We start from the raw sequence: 18,369 nt of genomic DNA, 5'->3' as shown, positions 1-18,369 counted from the left end.
TCTTTTTTTATTGTTTTGAGAGGATATTTAATGTGAATATACTTTATGATGTGACACATCTGCTCACAATAGGCTATTTCTATTCTAAGAGTATTTTGATTCTGATATTTTGATAGTATAATGTGAATGTACTTTATGATATGACACATCTGGTCACAATAGGCTATTTCTATTGTAAGAGTATTTTGATTATTAACTGTTTTTCAGGCTTAACATTTTCCTAAGAGTGGTGATGGTTCACTTTCTATTTGATTACACAAGTAAGGCACTGATTTAAAAAAATATTGTGGTGCTAGGGATCAAACCCAGGGCCTCCTGAATTCTGGATAAGGTATGCCACCACTGACCTACATCCCAGCCCCATAGATTATTTGTTTTTATTAGCTTTATGACTAGCTATATCAATGAGAAACTTACATAGAAATTCAACTACATTTGAAAACATTAAAGAGTTTGGGCATCCAATATTTTTATGATTTCTAAAATATAATTTCCCCATAAAACACGAGAATATCTAAGATCACTCATAAACCATGCTTCCATTGATGTTTCTCTAGTTTTACCACTTCTGAAGAACGTCATGGAGGAAACTGACTTTGATATTCTTTTAAATTTTTCTTTTTTTAGAAAGCATCATAAGTTATTGTCACAAATTCTGTTTACATTTTTTGTTTAAATATTTTTCCTAGTGGCAAATATTTGATGCTATTACTGTTGAAGGGTATACATAGAAACAAACGAAAGATAAGACTCCCTTGGGATCAATGATCCATTCACAATGAATCAATCTGCTCTTGTAACATATTTTTTATCATGACTCTTTAGAAAAAGTTCAACCATGACTTGAAATAGTGTCTCTAAAACGTAGATTTTTCTCTAAAGTTTTGAAATTTTTAGAGAGAAAATCCAGAACCCAGAAATAGCAAAATAAATAATGATAAATAAGTTTAAACATATTATTACTTTAACATAAAACATATAAAATAAGTATTTATCTTACATTATCTTAGTTTGACACATTTTTGTTATAAATGCTCTTAACAAAATGCAGAACTAGTTAAGAATGTCAATTATTAGTAATTGACATTCTGAGTAATTAAATGAGCAGGTGTTTGAAAAATATAGCCATGTCTTAAGATTTTATTTTAGAGTAATTTTATGTTTACACAGAAATTACAAAGAAAATGCAGAGATCTACTATGTAACTTCTACCCAGTTTCTTTGCTCTTATGACTTACGTGAGCTATCTCAGATGTCTTAACTTCATACATGATTTTTCATGATAAACAGACACTGATATGCTCTTATTAACTAATGTCTGTGTTTCCTTTGAATTCTCAGTACAGCCTCTTTCAGTTCCAGGACCCCATTTAAGATTCCGCAAGACAGTCATCCTGTCTCCATAGGCTTTTCTTCGTAGCGACAGTTTCTCTGACCTTCCTTTCTCTGATGCCCTTGATGTTTGAGGAGGACCTGACAGTTGAGGAGTACCTATCAGGTACTTTTTAGATTTTCAGTTCATGTTTTTCTCATATGTAGACAGGTTATGGATTGGGGAAAGCAGATTACAGATGAAGTGCTATTCTTCATTTCATATCCTCAAGGTGCTCACCTGACTGATGTAGTGTTTGCCAGATTTCTCACTGTGAAGTTATGTTTCTCTACATGTACACATTATATATATTGTTTTGGAGTAAGTCACTATGCAGAGCCCCCTCTTAAGGAGTGGGAAGTTAGGCCTAACTCCTTGAGGGCCAAATGTCCACCTCAATTACTTGAAATTCTGCATAAGAGGTTTTTATTTAGCCTCCTTTGTTTATCTGTTTAGTCATTTACTTGTAAATAAATGAGCATCTGGATATTTACTCCAAGATTTTGTTCGTTATCCAACTCTATAGTGCTTTGTTGCTTACTTCATTCCTGCTTGAAGCCTTTGGGAATAGCTTTGACCATTCTTTCCACTGGGAGTTCTTTCTATTGTTTCCTGTTTTCTTTTAACAGGAAAGAATAGTATAATACCCTCAATTAGGCCTTTTACACTTATAAACCATTTCACTGAGGCTTTAAGTACAATATAATATTCTTATGAAGACTCTAACATATATAGTGCGCACTGAAATAATATGAGTTTGTTATCAATAAATATCATTAATGATACCACTGGCTGATATCACATACACATTGAGACCCCTAGAAAATAACATGTCAAACCTTCAAACTCATAAGATATCCTCACAGAGAACTAGAAAAATATGATATCTTCATTGAGGCATTTGACACATATATGAAATCCTTGTGGAAGCCTATGTCACATAAAAATATTCTCAATAAGTTCTCTAAAACTCACATAAAAACTAAGTTCTTTGACACCTATAATATTTTCAATGAGTCCTCTACACATATAATCAATGAGGACTCTGACATATAATGTCCTCACAGAGGTTTCTAACATGCTCAATATCATTACTGAGGCCTGTGTCAGTCATAAAATATCCATGAGAGCCTATGACAAATAAGGAAAAAACACACTGAGGCCTCTGAAACACAATAATATTTTTATTCAGAGCTCTAACTAAACACAGGAAACTATTTAAAAAGGCACTGTCTTCACTGAGGGCTCTGACATATATTACTGACTAACTCTTTTGACAACTATAATATTCTCAGAGGAGACTCTAAAACATATGATATCATAAGTCCTTTGACACAAGTCCCATTGTCACTAAGGATTCAAATGCATTTAGTATTCTCACTGAGGCATGTGACCCTAATGGTATCCTCACTGAGGCTGTTGACAATAATGAAGTACTGGTACTGAGACATCTGACTCAGGAATAGCTTTGCTGAGGTGGCTGGTGCATTTAAAATACTCCCTGAAACATCTGAGAGGTATAATATACTCCCCGAGGCCTCTAACTTCCTGAGGTCTTTGAAATATTTAATATCTACATTGACACCTACAGTATCTATAAGAGTCATACTGAGGTCTCTAATAATAACAATAAAGTATTGGAGACATCTGAGATGTACAATTGGATAACAGAGGTCTCTTGCACTTAGAATGTCTTCTTGATACCTCTGGCACTGCCATCATGTACTCACAGAGGTCCCTTTCTATAGGAGAAAACTGAGGCCTCTGACAAGTATAGTAAGTTTACTGCCAACTCCCAAAATATAATGTCAAAGGTGAAGCCTGTGACAAACACTCTATATTGTCACTGAGGAATCTTCCACATATCGTCATTGAGGCCACTGCCATGAACAGGATATCTGTACTGTGACCTTGATCCCATTGAAAGGGATGGGTTGGTGAAGTCTCAGAAACTCTGGTAATACCCTGGCACTGGACTCTGATACATAATATCCATATGAAGCCTCTGACACATAAAATAACCACACTTAGGCCTTGGATATTTTTATAATAGCCTCAGAATGGTTTCTGACACTCATATCACATCCTCAGTGAGTCTTCCTCTAACGCCAACATGAATCCTCCCTGAGGCCTCTGACATTCACATCCTATCTCATTTGAGTCCCAAAACACTAATGACATTCTTACTGAGGACTCTGAAATGGATATCATCCTCATACAGGACAGTGAGATCAATATAATATCCACCCTGAGGCTTCTGTCATTCAGAAATATCCTAATCAAGGCTTCTGACACTCAAGGAATATCACACTGAGTGCTCTGGGGCACCAGAAGTCCACACAGATTTAGACCCTCTAGAGTCATCCAAAAGCACTGAGGCCTCTGTAGGTAACATGAGGTACAATGAGTCCTCAGAGACATATATGTCTCATTGAGGTCTCTGACACATATAAAATTCCCACTGAGGATTCCATCCTATGTAGTATGGAATGAGTCATTTGACCCCGTATTATCCTCACTGACCTCTGAGAGAGATTCTATTCTCAGTGAGGCCTCTTACACATATTAGATCATCACAAAGGCCTGTGGTGTTCATTTCATAATCTCACTGAGGCCTTCCACACTGATATTCTCTCTACCCTGAAAACTTCATCACATACAATGTCCTCACTGGGTACCATGGCACTGCCATCATTATTCTCAAGGAGGCCTCTGACACATAGAATTTCCTCACTGAGAACTCTGAGCCCTAAAATATATTCACTGAGGACAAAATCCTCAGGAAGTCCTCTAATATTCAGAAGTTTTCTTCACCTCACAGTCGTATAAAATAGTAAATGAGGATTCTGACACTTATACTATCTACCCTGAGGCCTCTGACACAAATATTTAACAATCCTAATTGAGGCCTGTGGTGATAACAAAATAAACTCAGTGAAGTCTGACACATATCATATCCTCACTGGGGCCTCTGACCTTGACAGAATATCTTCAGTATGTCCCCTAACAAATGTATTATTCTCACTCAGGCTTTTGATCCTCAAAGAACTTTCACATATAATATGCTAACAGAGTCCTTTTCTTATTACAGCACATATATGTCCTGACTCAGGCCTATGGCACTTAAGAAACATTCTTATGGAGGTCTCTGACACTCATGTAATATCCTTAGTGAGTCGTTCTCTGACACATTGGATACTCACTGAGGATTTCTTGATTATCTGGCATTTCTTGATTATCTCACTGAGTCCATAAACACTCCTATTCTATTTATTGAGGATTCTTAAGTGTACAATATCTTCACTCTGATCTCTATCAGTCATATCCTCTCCTTCCTTTTTCCTCTGACAGTTGCACAACTTATTCATAGAGACTTGTGGGACTCAAGAAATATCCTCAATCCTCTTGGCCATCAGTGAGCTCAGGCACACCTAATAGCCTCACTGACAAAGACCCCTATTGTCTAAAATATTAAAAAATCACTGAAGACTCTGAAAGTACCATCCTATCAACACAGATCCTTCTGACACTTTTAAGTATCCACTTGAAGTCTCTGACACAGACAATAACTCCACAGAGGACTCTGACTTGGACATAATGTTTTCACAGAGTCCTGGATCACATGTATGATTTTTCACTGAGGCTTCTGACTATCAGTTCATAGCCTTGCTCTGGACTCTGACAGTAAATATCCACATGAAGATTCTAGGGTATATGATAGGATTACAGAGGCCTCCTACTCTTACCATAGTTACACTGGACTCTGACCCCTGCAATATCCTCATTTGGGCTATGCTATTTATATAGAATTCTCCTGTGTGTCTCTTACCCTGATAGGATATCCTCCATGCCTCCTCTGACATTCATATCCCATACTCACTGAGGCATCTGACATTCATATACAATCACACTGAAGGTACATTCACCCCTCATCAACTTCCTGAGGACTCTGACACTTAAAATGTCCCCACTCACAGCTCCAAGAATCACATGATATCTTTCCTGAGGTCTTTGAAATCCATATAATAAACTCCTAGAGGATTCTGATGTATATAAAGTCCTTTCTTGTCCTCTGACACTAACCTAGTATATTCACTGAGTCCTGTGATAATAACATTGTAGTCTCACTGAGGCTTCTGAAATAAATGAAATCTTCATTCAGGGTACTCATACCTTCTACCCACAGTAAGGCCTCTAACACCTGGTATCTGCCCTGCGGCCTCTGACAAACAATATTTTCCCTTAGCCCTTCAACAAGCAAACTATCCTCAGCTAGGCCTCAGACACATTTTGAATGTCCTCCCTCAGGGCACATTCAATGCCTCCTCCCTCAGGCTTCTGATGCTCATGTAATATCAACACTGAGTACTGTAGCCCATATACTTGCTGAGGCCTCCGACACACAAAATATCTCTGAAGATTCAGTAAATCCTCTTCCATGTAATATGTAGTCATTAAGGCCTCTGATACTCATTTCATAATCTCACTGAGTCCTTTCACACTGATGTTCTTTCAACCCTGAAAACTCCATCTCTTACAGTGTCCTCACTGGGTACCTTGGCACTCCCACCATTATTCTCAATGAGACATCTGACACATAGAAGTTCTTCAGTGGAGGGCTGGGGTTGTGGCTCAGTGATAGAGCACTCGCCTTACACGTGTGAGACCCTGGGTTTGATCCTCAGCATCATATAAAAATAAATAAACAAAATATAGTTAGTGTGTCCTGTATAACTAAAAAAAAATTTAAAAAAAACTTACTCACTAGAAATTTCATCTCTAAAATATACTTACTGAGGAAACTATTCTCAATAACACCTCTCCTAGTCAGAAAATTTTCTTCACTAAGGACCTTCATAGTCACATAACAGAGTGAGTGAGGCTATGATACCTACATTCTCTACCCCTAGTCTCTAACACGTATACTCAACTCTCTGAGGCCTCTTAAGAGAAAATACCCTGGTTGAGACCTATAGTAATAGCAAAATAATCTCAATGAAGACTTTGACACCTATCACATCCTTATTAAGGCCTATGACTTTGACCAAATATCTTCAGTACATGTTCTGAAAAATGTATCAGTCTCAATGAGGATTCAGACACTCAGGTGATAGCCTCCCTCTGGACTCTGACATATGAATGTCCATATGAAGGCTAACACAGGTCTCTTCCTATTACAGCACATATATGTCCTCACTCAGGCCTGCAGCACTCATGGGACATTCTCATGGAGGTCCCTGACACTCAGGAAATATCCTCAATGATTCCTCCTCTGACACTCAATATTGTGTAATTATTGAGGGCTCTGAAATTCCTTGATCATCTCACTGAGTCCATAAATTTTTCTGTCACATGTATAATAAACTCACTCAGGGCTCTGACACTCATGTCCTCTCCTCCCAGTTGCCTCTGACACTTACATCACATATTCACAGAGGCTTGCTCTATGTAGATAATATTCTCCCTCAACCTTCTGTCTGTCCCTCAGTTAATATCTCCATGAGAGCTCAGGCACAACTAAGAGCATCACTGGCAGAGATCCTAATTGTCTAGTCATATTTAAAAATCATGGAGGGCTCAGACATTATCTTTCTGTCAACACAGACTCCTCTGACATTTTAAGTGTCTCCTTGAGGTCTATGACACAGACACTCTCCATGCAGGACTCTCACCCAAGCAGTACAAATGCTCAGGCCTTTGACACAATTATATCCCCAGTGAGGGGTGTGACACTGATGTAGCCTCTTCCTTGATAATTCTAACACTCATAATGTTCTCACTGAGTAGGCTGGCACTCCTGTCACATCCTATGTGAGACTTCTTATACAGGATTTCCTCCCTGAGATCTTCGAGGCATAGATTAAACATTCGAAGATCTCAAACACATTCAAAGCCTCCAGCTAAGCCTCTTGCAGTAAGATATTTTCCTCACTAAGGATATTCATAGTCATGTAATAGTGTGATTGAGGGATCTGAAACATATTATATACATTGAGTTCTTGGACATATGTATTCAACTCACTGAGAACTCAGAGACAATACCCTAGCTGAGTCCTGTGGCAATCATTGATTAATCTCAATGAAGCCCCTGACACATCCTTAATGAGGCCTGTAGCTGGATAATATTTTATTATTGATTTCTGGGTCACATATGTGATTCTTGCTGAAACTTGCTGAAACTCAACTAATAGCCTCACTCTGGAATTAACTTTAAACATCAAGTATCGAAGGCATATACTGTATTTGCAAAGGCCTCTTACTCTTACCATTGGCACACTAATGACTATGACCCATGTAATATCCTTGTTCTGATGGTGACTACTCAAATAGAACCCTCCTGGTGGTCTTATCCCTGATAGGATATTCATAATAGGTCCTCCTCTGACATTTGCATCCTATACACACTGTGGCCTCTAATATTCATATTTTATTTCATTGATTATACAGACACCTGTAAGCAACTTCCTAAAGAAGCTCTAAACTATCCTCACTCACAGCATTTAGAATTGTGATATTTTCTCGGAGAGTTCTGAAACCCATATAATAGACTCATAGAAGATTTCAATGCATAAAATTTCCTCATGTGGCTGCTGATACTAATAGATTTTATTCACTGACTTCTGAGATACTCCATCATAATCCCCCTGAGGTTTATGAAATCTTCACTCAGGTTCTTATATGTTCTACCCACACTGAAGCCTCTGACTCATGGTATCCTCATAGTGGCCTCAGGAAAACATATTTTTCTCTTACCCCTCTAAAAAGCAATCTATCCTCTGCTGAGACCTCTAACAACAATGAAGTACCAGTGTTGAGTCCTCTGACTCAGTTAATAGCCTCAATGAGATTTTGGGCTCATGTTATATCTTTCTGAATACTCTGACATATATAATATACTCCCTGAGGCCTCTAAATCCCTGAGGTCCTCTGACACTTTTAAGTGTCTCCTTGAGGTCTCTGACACAGACTGTAGCTCCACTTGGGACTTTCACCCAAGCAGCACAAATTCCAAGGCCTTCAACACAGTAATACCCTCAATGAAGTATGTGACATTAGTATACCTTCTCCCCTGAGGACTCTAACACAATTAATGTTCTCTCTCAGTAGCCTGGCATTCCTGTTTTATCCTCTGTGAGGCCTCTGACACATAGGATTTCTTTCCTGAGACCTTTGAGCCATAGATTGAACATACTGAGATCTCAAACACATGCAATGCCTTCAACAAGGCCTCTTGCAGTCAGATATTTTTCTCATATAAGGATGTTCATAGTCATATAACAGTGTGATTGAGGGCTCTAATACATATACTACTCACACTCAAGTAATAGCTTCTCTGGATTCTGACACATAATATCCTCCTGTAGACTCTAACACATTTACTATGCTTACTGAAGTCTCTAACAAACAATAAGGGCTTCAGTGAGGACTGAAACTTCTGATATACATAATATTCTTAGTCAGGGCTTTCACATTTATATAAAATTCTAATTGAGTTCTCTGATATTCATATAATGTCCTCAGTGAAGCTCCATCTATGTAAAAGATATAATGCCTCACTGAGGCATTTTACAGAATATACTCATTGAGGTCTGTAACACTCATATAATATTTTCACTGATTCCTCTGACACTCATGTAATGAGGCCTCTGTCATCTATAATGTCCTCACTCAGTGCTCTGACATACAATATGCAATTTAAGGCCCTTACCTATATAATATCCTCTCTGATACCTGTGGCACTAATATGATATCTTCACTGAGGTTTATAACAAATATCATGTTCACATGAGGCCTCTAACACATATAATGATCTCACTGAAGCCTCTGTTTAATGCACTATCCACATTAAAACCTCTAAAGAATACAATCTTCTCATTGAGGTTTCTGACACATAAAATGTGCTCACTGAGTTCTCTAACACATATAACATCCTCTCTCAGTTCTATATCTCATGTAATATCCACACCGAGTCCTGTGACACTAATATAGTATCTTCATTGTAGCCTTTACCAGATACACTATACTAACTGAGGCTCTGAAAAGACCTGTGGCACACATATAATATTCTTTTTTTACACATAATATTCTTACTGATGCCTCTGAAATTTTCACACTGAGTTATCTGACACATTTGATATCCATGCTGATATCTTTAAAATTTATATCATCACTTAGTCCTCTGACACATATAAGGGGGCATATAATATCCTCAGTGAGTCCTCTTACAGATATAATATGTTAACTAAATGGACTAAAATACATATTGGCTTCATTGAGGCCTCTGACACTCATATAATATCACCACTGAGATTCTGACAAACGTAATATGATCAGTGATGACTCTAATACATATAATATGCTCACTGAGTTATCTGACACTCATGTAATATTCTTTAATTTTTTATTTTTTAGTTGTAGTTGGACACAAAGGTATTGTACCTTTATTTTTTGTGTATTTTTATGTGGTGTTGAGGATTGAACCCAGGGCCTCACATGTGCTAGGCAAGTGCTCTACTGCTGAACCACAACCCCAGCCCCAAATGTAATATTCATAATGAGGTGGATAATACATATATATCCACACAAAACCCTTTGACATTCATGTAATAGTCTCATTTAGGCCTCTGAAATATATAATAACCTCACCAAGTACTCTTTACAATTTTTTTCTTTTTTTTATTATTGGTTGTTCAAAACATTACAAAGCTTGTAACATATCATATTTCATACATTTGATTTTTACCCCGTATAAAGATTGCAGAATCACATCAGTTACACATCCACATCACCAAGTTCTCTTGACACTCATAATATTCTCACTGAAATCTCTGATACTCATATAATATCATCAGTTAAGACTATAACACATATATTTTTTATTAGTTTCTCATGGCAATACAATGATCTTGACATAACATATATTATCATCATTGAGTTCGCTGGATATTCATATAACAATTTCACTGAGGCCTCTGGCAAAAATAATACCTTAATTGAGTCCTCTGAGTGACATAATATACTCATTGAGTCATCTAACTCAAAATGACCTATTGAAGACTTTGACACTCAATAATATTCTCAATAACTTGAATACACTGGTATAGACTTGTAATCCCAAGGAATCGGGAGCATGAGTCAGGAAGATTGCAAGTTTGAATTCAGCCTCAAAAATTTGGTGAAGCTTTGTCTCAAAATAAAAATATAAAAAGAGCTGAGGATGTATCTCAGTGGTAAAGTACTCCTTGGTTGAATCCCCAGAACACACACACACACACACATACACACACACACATACACACACACACACACACATACACACACACACACACACACATATACACATATATATAATATATTTGCATAAATATATATTTGCATGCATTATATAAATATATAATTTATATAAAGGTGTATATATATTCTCACTGCAGCTTATGACATATATAATATACTCAGACCTCTGACATTCATATAATATTCTCAATGAGTACTCTAACAAATATCCTCAATTTGCCTTTAATAATTATCATATTCTACAGTGGGGCCTCTGATACTCAATAATAATCTCACTGGGGTCTCTGACAAATATAGTATTCTCACAGTGGCTTCAAATACTCAAATATTGTCCCTGGTCAGGTATTTGACACACATAATATTCACACTGAAGCCTCCAAAACATATAATATCCTCACTAAAATCTCTAGCACATATAGTGTTATTACTGAGACCTGTGATACTAATATAGTATCTTCAACGAGACCTGCTACACTAATATAATATTTTATTCAGGACTCTACCACTAATATAATATCTAAACTGAAACTTCTGGCCTATATAATATCCTCACTAAGGCCTGTAATGCAGATAATATCCTCATTGAATCCTCTGCCACTCATGACACATACAATGTCCTCACAGAGGCATGTAGTCCTAATATAATAGTTGATCTTTTGTTCTTTTTTTTGTACTAGATATTGAATCCAGGGGCACTTAACCATTAAGCTACATGTCAGCCCTTTTTATTTATTTATTAATTTTTGAGACAGGGTGTCTCTACGTTGCTTAAGGCCTCACTTAGTTGCTGAGGCTGGCATTGAACTTGCCATCCTCCTGCCTCAGCCTTATGAGCTTCTGGGATTACAAGCATACATGATCTTTTGTCATCGATATTATTACAGTATACACATTGTGCTCTTTAATACTTATGTGATATTCACATTGTTTCCCAAAGTATGCTTACAGTGTAAATAGATGGCCTCTAATAGTAATATATTTACTTACCATGGACCCTTACTGCCTTCACAGCGATATCCAGACTGTGGTCTTTAATGCTAATCTACTATGAACACATTGGTTTTATATCACTATAATAATCACTAAGTGACCTTCTTATACTCATATAACATCCAAAATTTAGCCTCTAATATTAACGTAGCACACACACACACACACACACACACACACACAGTGGCTTCTAATGAAAAATTTTCTTGCAATGGTATTTCTGAGATTTGGCTGAGCTGGATTTATAAGGGTCAACTTCCCTAATAAAGTCTGATGTCTGTTTTTCTGGCATAGTATTGACATGGTGGTTTTTAATAAGCAGTTGACTTTCTCATAGTGCTAAACTTACAGGAACCCTGTATTGGTGGTGCAAAATGCTCTGTATCCTTTCACTCACATTCCCTACTAGTCATTGCTATGCCAGGTTCGTATGTCCATGTAAAACACAGCAATGTATTTTACTCAATGTAGGGATGGATACTCTCAGGTGACCATCACATAACCTGCAAATCAGGACGTCAGCAAGCTCCTCCATGACAATCAATCCTCACTTTCACTACCTGCCCAACTGGGGAACAAAAGAACTCTTTTTTTTTACTCATACATAAAATTCTTTTCCTAGAACTCCTTTTGAGCCTGTCCCTCACTCTCATGACGTTAACAGATGGAAAGTATACACATGTACTTTTCTTTTAATACCTACTTTCAGTTCTTTGGGGTTAAATACATAGAAATGGAGTTGTTGAGTAGTATGATAATTCTATTTTTCCTTTTTGAGGAAATAGCAAACTATTCCACACACAAGATTCACATTATTTATTGTTACAGGTATATAAAAGAGTGCTGATTTCACTTCATCCTTACCCAAAAGTAGAGCTTATCTTGGAAGAAAATCAGTAGGAAAAGTAGAGCTCATCTTAGAAGAAAATCAGACCTTCCGCAATTAGAAATTAAATTGTATAATGGCATGTTGCCCCAGTGGTTGCAGGAGCTGTTGCTGAGGACCTCTGGAGTATATGTGTAGGAGGCTAGCTTGGGGGACACAACAAGAACTCCATGGATAAAAATAGAGGATTGAAAATTCATGGAAGAAACAGAGAAGGAATAGTAGAGCTTACCTTTTGGATTGCCTTTTTTCTTGGAATATTTTTATGAAATGTTCACAAGGTTGCCCCAAATCACTTGTTATTTTTAAATATTTTTATTATGGCTTTATTAGTAAAAGTGAGGAAATTTCACTGCAGTTTTAACTTGCATGTCTATAATGAAACTAATACAATATCCTGTTAATCATCTTTCATGGTTACTAGTAAAAAGTGTATATTCAAGTTCTTTGTCAATTTGAAGCTACTTTGTGGTTTGTTGTGCCAAGAAATATATTCTTGGTCTCTGCTTCAGTTTCCTGTCTCTTAGCTCCTCATTCTTCAATCTATGAAGCAATGTGTCTGTCTGATACCAGTTAGGTGATTAATGGTCTAGGGCTCCTGGGCAACACAGGATGACCATATTCAGTGGGGGAAAAAAAAACAAACATCATTACAGAGTTTGAACTTGAGCCTTCCCACATATATAAGGAGAACAGAGGAACTGAAGGCTAAACTGGTAACAAATGATCAATGATTTAATGAATCATGGGTACTTAATGAAGCATCCAAAAAAGAAAAAGATAGAGTTTTAGGACTCTATGTTGTTGAAGGTGCTGGCAGGATGCCCTTTACCACTTACCTTTCCCTGTGTGTGAGGTCATATGCTTGCTCAAATATATTATTTAAAATATGTTTGAAAGATATGCTTTATGGTGAATTGATAGTACTAAATAGTTTTCTGGCAGCTCTGAGCCACTACAGCAAATGATTCAAAGAAGAGGGTCATGGAATGTCTCATTTGTGTCCATGTTAGAAGTTGTAAGCCACTGGACACTTGCTGCTTCCATAAGTTCAAGTGAGAACTCTGCCATATTCAGGTAGGTAGTGTTAGAGTTTATATTAAGATTGGGGTTAGGGGTTGGGTTAGGGGTTGGATTAGGGGTTTGATGTTGGGAAAAGGGTTGGGGCTATGTTAGGAAAATGGTTAGAGGTTTATGGTGAGAATTAGACTTAAGGTTTAGGGTTAGACTTAGGGGTTAGAGTTAGAAGATTAAGGTTAATGGTTGGCTTGGGGTTAGGATTAGCAATATGGTTAGGCATAGGGTTAAGTTAGGGTTTATGGCATGGGATAGAGGTTTAAGGTTAATGTTAAGAGTTAAGGTTTGATTTTTATTGCATGAAGAAAGGCATCAGGGTAGAGAAATATGGAAAGTGAATGGATGGGAGAAGGAATAAAGCACCAATTGATTTGAGATACTATTAACCTGTAAAAACATTTTACAGTAAAGTGTTTCAATATGGTTGGTACCCCATTATTATCCAAAGTACATGTATGAAGACACAAATTGGTGTGGATAAACTTAAGGAAATAGAGAGAGTAAAAGAGAAAATAAAGGAGAAGTAAGTGAAGGACAACCAAAGAAACAATATCAAGTAAAACAGAAACCCTTATAGGAAATGAGTAACATATAAAATGTTTCTTCTGGCTGAGAAGTTAACTACAAGAGGCTACACATAAAATCTATGAAGATAAATTCTTTTTGGAATCTGGAGAAACAAATTAGAAGATAATCCAGAACTTCCAAAATTATAAACAGGTGTGGAGGCCTGTGGTACCAGTGATTCCAGACTCTGAGGCTTATGGATTACATGAGCACATATTCTAGCCTAGCCAGATTTAACACAGGCTGCTGAGGAGAAAAAGAAGTCTGAGAGGAATGTAAAGTCATGAAAGAAACAGAGAAGGAAAAGCTGAGTTTCATAGACTGCTACTAACAAAACCATAGGAGTGGAGCTAACCAGGCACTTAGGATAGAATATCACAATGCCATATGCCTCAGATGCTAGATGTGAAAATACAGGTTTTGTTTGCCCAGCTGGATTTTGGTCTTGCTTTTGTCCCATCCCTTCTCTCTATGCCCCTATTTCTCCCTTGTAGAATGGAAATGTTTACTCTGTGCCATTATATATATATATATATATATATATATATATATATATATTGTGTGTGTGTGTGTGTGTGTGTGTGTGTGTGTGTGTGTGTATTGATTTTTACAGGGGTTTTCACACTGTGATTTTGTTTTGAATCTCAGAAGAGACTTTGGAATTGGAGTTTTGGGGAATTCTGAAACTGAAGAACATCTAGACTCTTGGCAATGGGATCAATGTATTTTGCATTGTGAGATGAGCATGAACTTTTGAGGGCTGGGAGCAGAATATTATGGTTTAGATATGAGATGTCACTCAAAATGTCATGTGTAAGAAAATGCAAGAAAGTTTAGACATGAAATGTTTGGGTTATGAGAGCCTTAACCCAATCAGTCCATTAATCCACTGAGGGTTTAAGTGGGTGGAAAGTGTAGTAAGGTAGTGTGTGGCTAGGGGAGGTGGTTTACTGGGGCCATTCTTTTGAGGTGTATTTGTTCCTGATGAGCAGAGCTCTGTATCTGCTTCCTGTTTGCCAAATTCTGAGCGGCTTTCCTCCTCCACAACGATGGAGTTGGCCTTTTATGGGCTGAAACCTTGGAAACTGTGAGTGCCAAATAAAATTTTCATTCTCTAAAAATGTTCTTGTCAGAACTTTGAGATACAATAGTGAAAAACCTAACTAAAATAATACTATACTATCCAGAAATACTATAGCATATAAAATTAATATAAAACCTGCCTGGTGGCCATTAATATTAATGCAATTATATTATAAATATAATATATATAATATATATATTATATATACTATATATATTCCATACAACTGTATCTGTACCTAATATAATATCTACCCTGGGGCCTTTAATATTAGTATAATTGATCATACAATAGTGTCTCAAACTGATACAATAATTGCCCATTAGTTTTGCATACTAATGTAATATGCATAGTAAACCATCAAATATGAATATAATACCTGCCTGTGATGATTTATATTAATGGAATGTCCATACTACTACAACTGATACTAATATAGTATCTGCCCTGTGGCCCTTATTATTAACACAAATCCATACTATAACATCTTTTAAATTTTAAAATATTTTTCTTAGTTGTAGATGAACACAAGACCTTTGTTTTATTTATTTATTTTTATGTGGTGCTGAGGATCAAACCCAGTGCTGCACATGTGCTAGGAAAGTGCTCTACCACTGAGCTGCAAACCCAGCCTTTATAATACAATATCTTAAACTAATAGATAGCTTTCTTGTGGCCTTTAATATTATTAATATATTAATATACATACATACATACATATTGTGACTTCTTATAACAATAGAATAACTTGCCTGTGGCCTTCTATATTAATATTATATCCATACACAAATATAATAGATCTCTTCTGTCCTTCAATATCAATGTAGCATTCCTATTACAGTATCTTAAAACTAATATACTCCCTGTTCTGTGCTCTTGGTACTAATATGGCATCCATAAAATAGCAATTAAATCTTATGTAATATCTGCTGTGTGACCTTTAATACTAATGTAGCATAAAAAACTATTATAATAGCTGCCCTGTGGCCTATAATAATAAGATATTAATACTATAGCATCTAAAACTGAAAGAACAGCTGCCTTATGGCCTTTAGTACTCATATGATATTCATATTATAGCATATAAAACTCATGTGATAGCTGCCTGTGGCATTTAATGCTGATATGGTATCCATATAAGAACATCAAAAACTGATAGATTTGCTGTGGGTTTAATATTAACATGATATACATATGGTGGCCTCTAAAACTGAAATAATACCTGCCTTGTCTCCTTTTAATACTAATCCAGTATCTAAACTGTAGCATCTAAAACTGATATAATAGGTGCTCTGTGGCTTTCATTACTAATACATCTATAATTATAGCATCAAAATTTAATATAGCTGCCCTGTGGCATTTAATACTAACATGATATTCATATTGTAGCATATAAAACTGATGTAAGTGCTGTGCTATGACCTTTTATACTAATATAATATAGATAGTGTGGCACTAACATGAATATAATGGCTGTTCAGTTGCCTTCAATACTAATACAGTATCAATACTGTGGCAGCTGGAACTAATAAAATATCTGCCCTTTAGCCTTAAAGACTATTATGTTATCTATATTATAGCTTCTATAGCTAATATATTGTCTGTTCTTTGGTCTTTAATATTAATATGATATCCATATTACAGCTTCTAAAACCAATATAAAAATGGCCTGTTGCCATCTAACCCTAATATGAATATGATATCCATACTTTAGCCATAAAACTAAAATAACAACTGCCCTGTAGCATTTAATATTAATATAATATGCATTATTTGGCCTACAAAATTAACATAGTAGCAGACATGTGGCCTTTAATATTAATATAATACATACACTGTAGCCTAGAATCTAATTTGTTTTTCAAATTTATTTATTTATGTATTTTTTATTGGTTTTTCACAACATTACAAAGCTCTTGACATATCATATTTCATACATTAGATTGAAGTGGGTTATGAACTCCCAATTTTTACCCCAAATGCAGATTGCAGAATCATGTCGGTTACACATCCACAATTTTACATAATGCCCTATTAGTAATTGTATTCTGATACTTTTCCTATCCCCTACTATCCTCCCTCCCCTTCCCTCACATCTTCTCTCTCTACCCCATCTACTGTAATTCATTTCTCTCCTTGTTTATTTTCCCATTCCCCTCAAAAACTCTTATATGTAATTTTGTATAGCAATGATGGTCTCCCTTCATTTCCATGCAATTTCCCTTTTCTCTCCCTTTCCCTCCCATCTCATGTCTCTGTTTAATATTAATCTTTTCTTCCTGCTCTTCCTCCCTGCTCTGTTCATCGTTGCTCTCATTATATCAAAGAAGACATTTGGTATTTGTTTTTTAGGGATTGGCTAGCTTCACTATAATCTGCTCTAGTGCCATCCATTTCCCTGCAAATTCCATGATTTTGTCATTTTTAAGTGCTGCGCAATATTCCATGGTGTTAACATGCCACATTTTTTATCCATTCATCTATTGAAGGGCAACTGGGTTGGTTCCACAGTCTAGCTATGGTGAATTGTGCTGCTATGAATATCGATGTGGCAGTATCCCAGTAGCATGCTCTTTTAAGGTTTTCAGGGAATAGTCCGAGAAGAGCAATAGCAGGGTCAAATGGTGGTTGCATTTACAGCTTTCCCAGGAATCTCCATACTGCTTTCCAAATTGGCCTATAATCTAATATAATGGCTGTCTCATGGCCTTTACTACTAACATGATATTCATACCATAGTATCCACAACTAAGATATAGTTTTTATGGATTTTAAAGCTAATGTAACAAGTGCCCTGTGACCTTTAATTATAATATAATATCTATACTATAGTATCTAATACTAATATGATAGCTGCCCTATGATCTTTAATATCAACATGATATCTATACAATAGCATTAAAATTGATATACTAGTCCCCTGTGGCTTTTAACATTAATATACCATCTTTAGTAGAGTGTCTAATACTGACATTATAGCTGCTCTGTGAACTTTCATGTTAATATGATGTAGATACTATAGCAACTAAAACTAATTAAATCACTGACCTCTTTCCTTTATTATTAACATAATATCCAAATACATTTTCTATGGCCTTT

The 18,369-nt window shown here is 36.2% G+C and overlaps 1 pseudogene; it reads right to left on the bottom strand.

Moving 5' to 3' along the window:
• LOC144251713 (Golgi apparatus membrane protein TVP23 homolog B-like) overlaps positions 1 to 18,369 on the bottom strand; it is a 55,640-nt pseudogene that overhangs the window by 1,170 nt on the left and 36,101 nt on the right.

This window comes from Urocitellus parryii, unplaced genomic scaffold (genome assembly GCF_045843805.1).
Source record: "Urocitellus parryii isolate mUroPar1 unplaced genomic scaffold, mUroPar1.hap1 Scaffold_163, whole genome shotgun sequence".
NCBI lineage: Eukaryota > Metazoa > Chordata > Mammalia > Rodentia > Sciuridae > Urocitellus > Urocitellus parryii.
Note: the sequence above shows the minus strand (reverse complement) of the source record. Positions and strands in the feature narration are given on the sequence as shown.